Consider the following 11905-nt stretch of genomic DNA (forward strand, 5'->3'; position numbering starts at 1 on the left):
AGATGGGGCATGAAGTGATTTCTAGGACTTGGAGACATCCCAAGTTTAGCTCAGTTCTGGGCATCTTTGAAATACCTATACAAACTTGTTCCTACATAGTAACTTTTTACTTGGAATGAGAAAGTGCTGGCTTAAAGCAACGTGCTATATGTTCTGAATGTCCGAATTGGGAATCTTGTCAAATCTTTGTTAGGAATTATGTGATCCTTACTAGCTGGAAGTAAGGGAGTTGGGGCATGAAGTTATTTCTAGAAGTTGGAGACATACCAAGTTTAGCTCAGTCTGGGCATCTTTGAAAGTCCTATACAAACTTGTTCCTACATAGTAACTAGCAACTTTGAATGAGAACGTGCTTGCTTACAGAAACGTGCTATATGTTCTGAATGCCCGAGTTGGGAATCTGTGTCAAAACATTGTTAGGAATTATGTGATCCTTACTAGCTGGAAGTAAGGAAGATAGGGCATGAAGTTATTTATAGGAGTTGGAGACAGACCCACTTTAGCTCAATTCTGGGCATCCTTGAAATACCTATACAAACTTGTTCCTACAGAGTAACTTGCTACTTGGAATGAGAAAGTGCTTGCTTAAAGCAACGTGCTATATGTTCTGAATGCCCGAATAGGGATTCTGTGTCAAAACTTTGTTAGGAATTATGTGATCCTTACTAGCTGGAAGTGAGGGAGATGGGGCATGAACTTATTTCTAGGAGTTGGAGACATACCAAGTTTATCTCAGTTCTGGGCATCTTTGACAGTCCTATACAAACTTTTTCCTACATAGTAACTAGCAACTTTGAGTGAGAAAGTGCTTGCTTACAGCAACGTTCTATATGTTCTGAATGCCCGAATTGGGAATCTGTGTCAAAACTTTGTTAGGAATTATGTGATCCTTACTAGCTGGAAGTAAGGGATGTGGGGCATGAAGTTATTTCTAGGAGTTGGAGACATACCAAGTTTAGCTCAGTTCTGGGTATCTTTGAAATACCTATACAAACTTGTTCCTACAAAGTAACTTGCTGTTGGAATGAGAAAGTGCTTGCTTACAGCAACGTGCTATATGTTCTGAATGCCCGAATTGGGAATCTTTTCAAAACTTTGTTAGGAATTATGTGATCCTTACTAGCTGGAAGTAAGGGAGATGGGGCATGAAGTTATTTCTAGGTGTTGGAGACATACCAAGTTTAGCTTAGTTCTGGGCATCTTTGAAATACCTATAGAAACTTGTTCCTACATAGTAACTTGATACTTGGAATCAGAAAGTGCTTGCTTAAAGCAATGTGCTATATGTTCTGAATGCCCGAATTGGGAATCTGTGTCAAAACTTTGTTAGGAATTATGTGATCCTTACTAGCTGGAAGTAAGGGAGATGGGGCATGAATTTATTTCTAGGAGTTGGAGACATACCAAGTTTAGCTCAGTTCTGGGCTTCTTTGAAATACCTATGCAAACTTGTTCCTACAAAGTACCTTGCTACTTGGAATGAGAAAGTGCTTGCTTAAATCAACGTGTTATGTTCTGAATGCCCGAATTGGGAATCTGTGTCAAATCTTTGTTAGGAATTATGTGATCCTTACTAGCTGGAAGTAAGGGAGATGGGGCATGAAGTTATTTATAGGAGTTGGAAACATACTCACTTTAGCTAAGTTCTGGGGATCTTTGAAAGTCCTAAACAAAGTTGTTCTTAGATAGTAACTTGCTAGTTGGAATGAGAAAGTGCTTGCTAAAAGCAACGTGCTATATGTTCTAAATGCCCGAATTGGGAATCTGTCTCAAAACTTTGTTAGGGATTATGTGATCCTTACTTGATGGAAGTAAGTGAGTTGAGGCATGAAGCTATTTCTAGGAGTTGGAAACATACCCACTTTAGCTCTGTTCTGGGAATCTTTGAAAGTCCTATACAAACTTGTTCCTACATAGTAAGCTGCAAGTTGGAATGAGAAAGTGATTGCTGAAAGCAAAGTGCTATATGTTCTGAATGCCCGAATTGGGAATCTGTGTCAAAACTTTGTAAGGAATTATGTGATCCTTACTAGCTGGAAGGAAGGGAGATGGGGCATGAAGTTATTTCTTGGAGTTGGAGACATACCAAGTTTAGCTCAGTTCTGGGCATCTTTCAAATACCTATACAAACTTTTCCTACATAGTAACTTGCTACTTGGAATGAGAAAGTGCTTGCTTAAAGAAACGTGCTATATGTTCTGAATGCCCGAATTGGAAATCTGTGTCAAAACTTTGTTAGGAATTATGTGATCCTCACTAGCTGGAAGTAAGGGAGATGGGGCATGAAGTTATTTCTAGGAGTTGGAGACATAACAAGTTTAGCTCAGTTCTGGACATCTTTGAAATACCTATACAAACTTGTTCCTACATAGTAACTTGCTACTTGGTATGAGAAAGTGCGTGCTTAAAGCAACGTGCTATATGTTCTGAATGCCCGAATTGGGAATCTTGTCAAAACTTTGTTAGGAATTATGTGATCCTTACTACCTGGAAGTAAGGGAGATGGGGCATGAAGTGATTTCTAGGACTTGGAGACATCCCAAGTTTAGCTCAGTTCTGGGCATCTTTGAAATACCTATACAAACTTGTTCCTACATAGTAACTTTTTACTTGGAATGAGAAAGTGCTGGCTTAAAGCAACGTGCTATATGTTCTGAATGTCCGAATTGGGAATCTTGTCAAAACTTTGTTAGGAATTATGTGATCCTTACTAGCTGGAAGTAAGGGAGTTGGGGCATGAAGTTATTTCTAGAAGTTGGAGACATACCAAGTTTAGCTCAGTCTGGGCATCTTTGAAAGTCCTATACAAACTTGTTCCTACATAGTAACTAGCAACTTTGAATGAGAACGTGCTTGCTTACAGAAACGTGCTATATGTTCTGAATGCCCGAGTTGGGAATCTGTGTCAAAACATTGTTAGGAATTATGTGATCCTTACTAGCTGGAAGTAAGGAAGATAGGGCATGAAGTTATTTATAGGAGTTGGAGACAAACCCACTTTAGCTCAATTCTGGGCATCCTTGAAATACCTATACAAACTTGTTCCTACAGAGTAACTTGCTACTTGGAATGAGAAAGTGCTTGCTTAAAGCAACGTGCTATATGTTCTGAATGCCCGAATAGGGAATCTGTGTCAAATCTTTGTTAGGAATTATGTGATCCTTATTGGCTGGAAGTGAGGGAGATGGGGCATGAACTTATTTCTAGGAGTTGGAGACATACCAAGTTTATCTCAGTTCTGGACATCTTTGACAGTCCTATACAAACTTGTTCCTACTTAGTAACTAGCAACTTTGAATGAGAAAGTTCTTGCTTACAGCAACGTTCTATATGTTCTGAATGCCCGAATTGGGAATCTGTGTCAAAACTTTGTTAGGAATTATGTGATCCTTACTAGCTGGAAGTAAGGGAGATGGGGCATGAAGTTATTTCTAGGAGTGGGAGACATACCAAGTTTACCTCAGTTCTGGGCATCTTTGAAATACCTATACAAACTTGTTCCTACAAAGTAAATTGCTGTTGGAATGAGAAAGTGCTTGCTTAAAGCAACGTGCTATATGTTCTGAATGCCCGAATTGGGAATCTGTGTCAAACCTTTGTTAGGAATTATGAGATCCTTACTAGCTGGAAGTAAGGGAGATGGGGCATGATGTTATTTCTAGGAGTTGGAGACATCCCAAGTTTAGCTCAGTTCTGGGGATCATTGAACGTCCTATACAAACTTGTTCCTACATAGTAACTTGCAACTTGGAATGAGAATGTGCTTGCTTACAGCAACGTGCTATATGTTCTGAACGCTCGAATTGGGATTCTGTGTCAAAACTTTGTTAGGAATTATGTGATCCTTACTAGTTGGAAGTAAGGGAGATGGGGCATGAAGTTATTTTTAGGAGTTAGAGACATACCAAGTTTAGCTCAGTTCTGGGCATCTTTGAAATACCTATACAAACTTGTTCTTACATAGTAACTTGCTACTTGGAATGAGAAAGTGCTTGCCTAAAGCAACGTGCTATATGTTCTGAATGCCCGAATTGGGAATCTGTGTCAAAACTTTGTTAGGAATTCTGTGATCCTTACTAGCTGGAAGTAATGGAGATGGGGCATGAAGTTATTTCTAGGAGTTGGAGACATACCCACTTTAGTTCAGTACTGGGGATCTTTGAAAGTCCTATACAAACTTGTTCCTACATAGTAACTTGCTACTTGGAATGAGAAATTGCTTGCTTACAGCAACGTGCTATATGTTCTGAATGCCCGAATTGGGAATCTGTCTCAAAACTTTGTTAGGAATTATGTGATCCTTACTTGATGGAAGTAAGTGAGTTGAGGCATGAAGCTATTTTTATTAGTTGGAAACATACCCACTTTAGCTCAGTTCTGGGAATCTTTGAAAGTCCTATACAAACTTGTTCCTACATAGTTAGCTGCAAGTTGGAATGAGAAAGTGATTGCTGAAAGCAACGTGCTATATGTTCTGAATGCCCGAATTAGAAATCTGTGTCAAAACTGTGTTAGGAATTATGTGATCCTTACTAGCTGGAAGTAAGGGAGATGGGGCATGAAGTTATTTCTAGGAGTTGGAGACATACCCACTTTAGCTCAGTTCTGGGGATGTTTGAAAGTCCTATACAAACTTGTTCCTACATAGTAACTTGCTACTTGGAATGAGAAAGTACTTGCTTACAGCAACGTGCTATATGTTCTGAATGCCCGAATTGGGAATCTGTGTCAAAACTTTGTTAGGAATTATGTGATCCTTACTAGCTGGAAGTAAGGGAGATGGGGCATGAAGTTATTTCTAGAAGTTGGAGACATACCAAGTTTAGCTCAGTCTGGGCATCTTTGAAAGTCCTATACAAACTTGTTCCTACATAGTAACTAGCAACTTTGAATGAGAACGTGCTTGCTTACAGCAACGTGCTATATGTTCTGAATGCCCGAGTTGGGAATCTGTGTCAAAACATTGTTAGGAATTATGTGATCCTTACTAGCTGGAAGTAAGGAAGATAGGGCATGAAGTTATTTACAGGAGTTGGAGACAGACCCACTTTAGCTGAATTCTGGGCATCCTTGAAATACCTATACAAACTTGTTCCTACAGAGTAACTTGCTACTTGGAATGAGAAAGTGCTTGCTTAAAGCAACGTGCTATATGTTCTGAATGCCCGAATTGGGACTCTGTGTCAAAACTTTGTTAGGAATTATGTGATCCTTACTAGCTGTTAGTAATGGAGATGGGGCATGAGGTTATTTCTAGGAGTTGGAGATATACCCACTTTAGTTTATTTCTGGGGATCATTGAACGTGCTATACAAACTTGTTCCTAGATAGTAACTTGCAACATTGATTGAGAAAGTGCTTGCTTACAGCACCGTGCTATATGTTCTGAATGCCCGAATTGGGAATCTGTGTCAAATCTTTGTTAGGAATTATGTGATCCTTGCTAGCTGGAAGTAAGGGAGATGGGGCATGAAGTTATTTCTAGGAGTTGGAGACATACCAAGTTTAGCTCAGTTCTGGGCATCTTTGAAATACCTATACAAACTTGTTCCTACACAGTATCTTGCTACTTAGAATGAGAAAGAGCTTGCTTTAGGCAACGTGCTATATGTTCTCAATGCCCGAATTGGGAGTCTGTGTCAAAACTTTGTTAGGAATTATGTGATCCTTACTAGCTGGAAGTAAGGGAGATGGGGCATGAAGTTATTTCTAGGAGTTGGAGACATACAAAGTTTAGCTCAGTTCTGGGCATCTTTGAAATACCTATACAAACTTGTTCCTACATAGTAACTTGCTACTTGGAAAGAGAAAGAGCTTGCTTACAGCACCGTGCTATATGTTCTGAATGACCGAATTGGGAATCTGTGTCAAAACTTTGTTATGAATTAAGTGATCCTTACTAGCTGGAAGAAAGGGAGATGGGGCATGAAGTTATTTCTAGGATTTGGAGACATACCAAGTTTAGCTGAATTCTGGGGATCTTTGAAAGTCCTATACAAACTTGTTCCTACATAGTAACTTGCAACTTGGAATAAGAATTTGCTTGCTTACAGCAACGTGCTATATGTTCTGAATGCCCGAAATGGGAATCTGTGTCGAAACTTTGTTAGGAATTATATGATCCTTACTAGCTGGAAGTAAGGGAGATGGGGCATGAAGATATTTATAGGAGTTGGAAACATACTCACTTTAGCTAAGTTCTGGGGATATTTGAAAGTCCTACACAAAGTTGTTCCTAGATAGTAACTTGCTAGTTGGAATGAGAAAGTGCTTGCGAAAAGCAACGTGCTATATGTTCTGAATGCCCGAATTGGGAATCTGTCTCAAAACTTTGTTAGGAATTATGTGATCCTTACTTGATGGAAGTAAGTGAGTTGAGGCATGAAGCTATTTCTAGGAGTTGGAAACATACCCATTTTAGCTCAGTTCTGGGAATCTTTGAAAGTCCTATACAAACTTGTTCCTACATAGTAAGCTGCAAGTTGGAATGAGAAAGTGATTGCTAAAAGCCACGTGCTATATGTTCTGAATGCCCGAATAGGGAATCTGTGTCAAAACTTTGTTAGGAATTATGTGATCCTTACTACCTGGAAGTAAGGGAGATGGGGCAGGAAGTTATTTCTAGGAGTTGGAGACATACCCACTTTAGCTCAGTTCTGGGGATGTTTGAAATTCGTATACAAACTTGTTCCTACATAGTAACTTGCTACTTGGAATGAGAAAGTACTTGCTTAAAGCAACCTGCTATATGTTCTGAATACCCGAATTGGGACTCTGTGTCAAATCATTGTTAGAAATTATGTGATCCTTACTAGCTGGAAGTAAGGGAGATGGGGCATGAAGTTATTTCTAGGAGTTGGGGACATACCAAGTTTAGCTCAGTTCTGAGCATCTTTGAAATACCTATACAAACTTCTTCCTACATAGTAACTTGCTACTTGAAATGAGAAAGTGCTTGCTTACAGCAACGTGCTATATGTTGTGAATGCCCGAATTGGGCATCTGTGTCAAAACTTTGTTTGGAATTATGTGATCTTTACTAGCTGGAAGTAAGGGAGATGGGGCATGAAGTTATTTCTAGGAGTTGGAGACATACCAAGTTTAGCTCAGTTCTGGGCATCTTTGAAATACCTATACAAACTTTTCCTACATAGTAACTTGCTACTTGGAATGAGAAAGTGCTTGCTTAATGCAACGTGCTATATGTTCTGAATGCCCGAATTGGGAATCTGTCTCGAAACTTTATTAGGAATTATGTGATCATTACCAGCTGGAAGTAAGTGTGATGGGGCATGAAGTTATTTCTAGGAGTTGGAGACTTACCAAGTTTAGCTCAATTCTGGGCATCTTTGAAATACCTATACAAACTTGTTCCTTCATAGTAACTTGCTACTTGCAATGAGGAAGTGCTTGCTTAAAGCAACGTGCTATATGTTCTGAATGCCCGAATTGGGAATCTGTGTCAAACTTTGTTAGGAATTATGTGATCCTCACTAGCTGGAAGTAAGGGAGATGGGGCATGAAGTTATTTCTAGGAGTTGGAGACATACACATTTTAGCTCAGTTCTGGGTTTTTTGAAAGTCCTATACAAACTTGTTCCTACATAATAACTTGCTAAAGAAATGAGAAAGTACTTTCTTAAAGCAACCTGCTATATATTCTGAATGCCCGAATTGGAATCTTGTCAAAACTTTGTTAGGAATTATGTGATCCCTACTAGCTGGAGGAAAGGGAGATGGGGCATGAAGTTATTTCTAGGAGTTGGAGACATACCCACTTTAGCTCAGTTCTGGGCATCTTTGCAAGTCCTATACAAACTTGTTACTGGATAGTAACTTGCTAGTTGGATTGAGAAAGTCCTTGCTTAAAGCAACGTGCTATATGTTCTGAATGCCCGAATTGGGACTCTGTGTCAAAACTTTGTTAGGAATTATGTGATCCTTACTAGCTGTTAGTAATGGAGATGGGGCATGAGATTATTTCTAGGAGTTTGAGATATACCCACTTTAGTTCATTTCTGGGGATCATTGAACGTGCTATACAAACTTGTTCCTAGATAGTATCTTGCAACATTGATTGAGAAAGTGCTTGCTTACAGCACCGTGCTATATGTTCTGAATGCCCGTATTGGGAATCTGTGTCAAAACTTTGTTTGGAATTATGTGATCCTTACTAGCTGGAAGTAAGGGAGATGGGGCATGAAGTTATTTCTAGGAGTTGGAGACATACCAAGTTTAGCTTAGTTCTGGGCATCTTTGAAATACCTATACAAACATGTTCCTACATAGTATCTTGCTACTTTGAATGAGAAAGTGCTTGCTTACAGCAACGTGCTATATGTTCTGAATGCCCGAATAGGGAATCTGTGTCAATACTTTGTTAGGAATTATGTGATCTTTACTAGCTGGAATTAAGGGAGATGGGGCATCAAGTTATTTCTTGGAGTTGGAGAGATACCAAGTTTAGCTCAGTTCTGGGCATCTTTGAAATACCTATACAAACTTTTCCTACATAGTAACTTGCTACTTGGAATGAGAAAGTGCTTGCTTACAGCAACGTGTTATGTTCTGAATGCCCGAATTGGGAATCTGTGTCCAAACTTTGTTAGGAATTATGTGATCCTTACTAGCTGCAAGTAAGGGAAATGGGGCATGAAGATATTTATAGGAGTTGGAAACATACTCACTTTAGCTAAGTTCTGGGGATCTTTGAAAGTCCTACACAAAGTTGTTCCTAGATAATTACTTGCTAGTTGGAATGAGAAAGTGCTTGCTAAAAGCAACGTGCTATATGTTCTGAATGCCCGAATTGGGAATCTGTCTCAAAACTTTGTTAGGAATTCTGTGATCCTTACTTGATGGAAGTAAGTGAGTTGAGGCATGAAGCTATTTCTAGGAGTTGGAAACATACCCACTTTAGCTCAGTTCTGGGAATCTTTGAAAGTCCTATACAAACTTGTTCCTACATAGTAAGCTGCAAGATGGAATGAGAAAGTGATTGCTGAAAGCAACGTGCTATATGTTCTGAATGCCCGAATTGGGAATCTGTGTCAAAACTTTGTTAGGAATTATGTGATCCTTACTAGCTGGAAGTAAGGGAGATGGGGCATGAAGTTATTTCTAGGAGTTGGAGACATACCAAGATTCCTCACTTCTGGGGATCTTTGAAAGTCCTATACAAACTTGTTCCTACATAGTAACTTGCAACTTTGAATGAGAATGTGCTTGCTTTCAGCAACGTGTTACATGTTCTGAATGCCCGAATTGGGAATCTGTGTCAAATCTTTGTTAGGAATTATGTGAACCTTACTAGATGGAAGTAAGGGAGATGGGGCATGAAGTTATTTCTAGGAGTTGAAGACATACCCACTTTAGCTCAGTTCTGGGCATCTTTGAAATACCTATACAAACTTGTTCCTACATAGTAACTTGCTACTGGGAATGAGAAAGTGCTTGCTTAAAGCAACGTGCTATATGTTCTGAATGCCCGAATTGGGAATCTGTGTCAAAACTTTGTTAGGAATTATGTGATCCTTACTAGCTGTTAGTAATGGAGATGGGGCATGAGGTTATTTCTAGGAGTTGGAGATATACCCACTTTAGTTTATTTCTGGGGATCATTGAACGTGCTATACAAACTTGTTCCTAGATAGTAACTTGCAACATTGATTGAGAAAGTGCTTGCTTACAGCACCGTGCTATATGTTCTGAATGCCCGAATTGGGAATCTGTGTCAAATCTTTGTTAGGAATTATGTGATCCTTGCTAGCTGGAAGTAAGGGAGATGGGGCATGAAGTTATTTCTAGGAGTTGGAGACATACCAAGTTTAGCTCAGTTCTGGGCATCTTTGAAATACCTATACAAACTTGTTCCTACACAGTATCTTGCTACTTAGAATGAGAAAGAGCTTGCTTTAGGCAACGTGCTATATGTTCTCAATGCCCGAATTGGGAGTCTGTGTCAAAACTTTGTTAGGAATTATGTGATCCTTGCTAGCTGAAAGTAAGGGAGATGGGGCATGAAGTTATTTCTATTAGTTGGAGACATACAAAGTTTAGCTCAGTTCTGGGCATCTTTGAAATACCTATACAAACTTGTTCCTACATAGTAACTTGCTACTTGGAAAGAGAAAGAGCTTGCTTACAGCACCGTGCTATATGTTCTGAATGACCGAATTGGGAATCTGTGTCAAAACTTTGTTATGAATTAAGTGATCCTTACTAGCTGGAAGAAAGGGAGATGGGGCATGAAGTTATTTCTAGGATTTGGAGACATACCAAGTTTAGCTGAATTCTGGGGATCTTTGAAAGTCCTATACAAACTTGTTCCTACATAGTAACTTGCAACTTGGAATAAGAATTTGCTTGCTTACAGCAACGTGCTATATGTTCTGAATGCCCGAAATGGGAATCTGTGTCAAAACTTTGTTAGGAATTATATGATCCTTACTAGCTGGAAGTAAGGGAGATGGGGCATGAAGATATTTATAGGAGTTGGAAACATACTAACTTTAGCTAAGTTCTGGGGATATTTGAAAGTCCTACACAAAGTTGTTCCTAGATAGTAACTTGCTAGTTGGAATGAGAAAGTGCTTGCGAAAAGCAACGTGCTATATGTTCTGAATGCCCGAATTGGGAATCTGTCTCAAAACTTTGTTAGGAATTATGTGATCCTTACTTGATGGAAGTAAGTGAGTTGAGGCATGAAGCTATTTCTAGGAGTTGGAAACATACCCATTTTAGCTCAGTTCTGGGAATCTTTGAAAGTCCTATACAAACTTGTTCCTACATAGTAAGCTGCAAGATGGAATGAGAAAGTGATTGCTAAAAGCAACGTGCTATATGTTCTGAATGCCCGAATAGGGAATCTGTGTCAAAACTTTGTTAGGAATTATGTGATACTTACTAGCTGGAAGTAAGGGAGATGGGGCAGGAAGTTATTTCTAGGAGTTGGAGACATACCCACTTTAGCTCAGTTCTGGGGATGTTTGAAATTCGTATACAAACTTGTTCCTACATAGTAACTTGCTACTTGGAATGAGAAAGTACTTGCTTAAAGCAACCTGCTATATGTTCTGAATACCCGAATTGGGACTCTGTGTCAAATCATTGTTAGGAATTATGTGATCCTTACTAGCTGGAAGTAAGGGAGATGGGGCATGAAGTTATTTCTAGGAGTTGGGGACATACCAAGTTTAGCTCAGTTCTGAGCATCTTTGAAATACCTATACAAACTTGTTCCTACATAGTAACTTGCTACTTGAAATGAGAAAGTGCTTGCTTACAGCAACGTGCTATATGTTGTGAATGCCCGAATTGGGCATCTGTGTCAAAACTTTGTTTGGAATTATGTGATCCTTACTAGCTTGAAGTAAGGGAGATGGGGCATGAAGTTATTTCTAGGAGTTGGAGACATATCAAGTTTAGCTCAGTTCTGGGCATCTTTGAAATACCTATACAAACTTCTTCCTACATAGTAACTTGCTACTTGGAATGAGAAAGTGCTTTCTTACAGCAACGTGCTATATGTTCTGAATGCCCGAATTGGGAATCTGTGTCAATACATTGTTAGGAATTATGTGATCTTTACTAGCTGGAAGTAAGGGAGACGGGGCATGAAGTTATTTCTAGGAGTTTGAGACATACCAAGTTTAGCTCAGTTCTGGGCATCTTTGAAATACCTATACAAACTTTTCCTACATAGTAACTTGCTACTTGGAATGAGAAAGTGCTTGCTTAATGCAACGTGCTATATGTTCTGAATGCCCGAATTGGGAAGCTGTCTCGAAACTTTATTAGGAATTATGTGATCATTACCAGCTGGAAGTAAGTGTGATGGGGCATGAAGTTATTTCTAGGAGTTGGAGACTTACCAAGTTTAGCTCAATTCTGGGCATCTTTGAAA

Source organism: Diceros bicornis, chromosome 41 (genome assembly GCF_020826845.1).
Source record: "Diceros bicornis minor isolate mBicDic1 chromosome 41, mDicBic1.mat.cur, whole genome shotgun sequence".
NCBI classification, from domain to species: domain Eukaryota; kingdom Metazoa; phylum Chordata; class Mammalia; order Perissodactyla; family Rhinocerotidae; genus Diceros; species Diceros bicornis.